Below are 244 nucleotides of genomic sequence, written 5' to 3'. Positions count from 1 at the left end.
TCCTGGGGGATACGTAGCAGCGGCATAAGGTGTGCCACTGTTACTTGTCCCTGGGGGAAAAAATGGTCATGCTCATTTGGATGCAGCCATCATGTATATTAGGCATGGTCTTAAAGATGTCTCAGTTCTGAAGGAGTCTAACCCGAAGGACACCTATTGCTGTAGTAGGAACAGGACAGTTGACCATAATGAATGTTTGCAAGCCTCCAGTTTTTCAGTGGTTGAGGTCCACATTACTAATAGT

Source organism: Alligator sinensis, unplaced genomic scaffold, assembly GCF_000455745.1.
Source record: "Alligator sinensis unplaced genomic scaffold, ASM45574v1 scaffold738_1, whole genome shotgun sequence".
Classification (NCBI taxonomy): domain Eukaryota; kingdom Metazoa; phylum Chordata; order Crocodylia; family Alligatoridae; genus Alligator; species Alligator sinensis.
The sequence above is the reverse complement of the archived record's forward strand: the minus strand, read 5'-3'. Positions refer to the sequence as shown.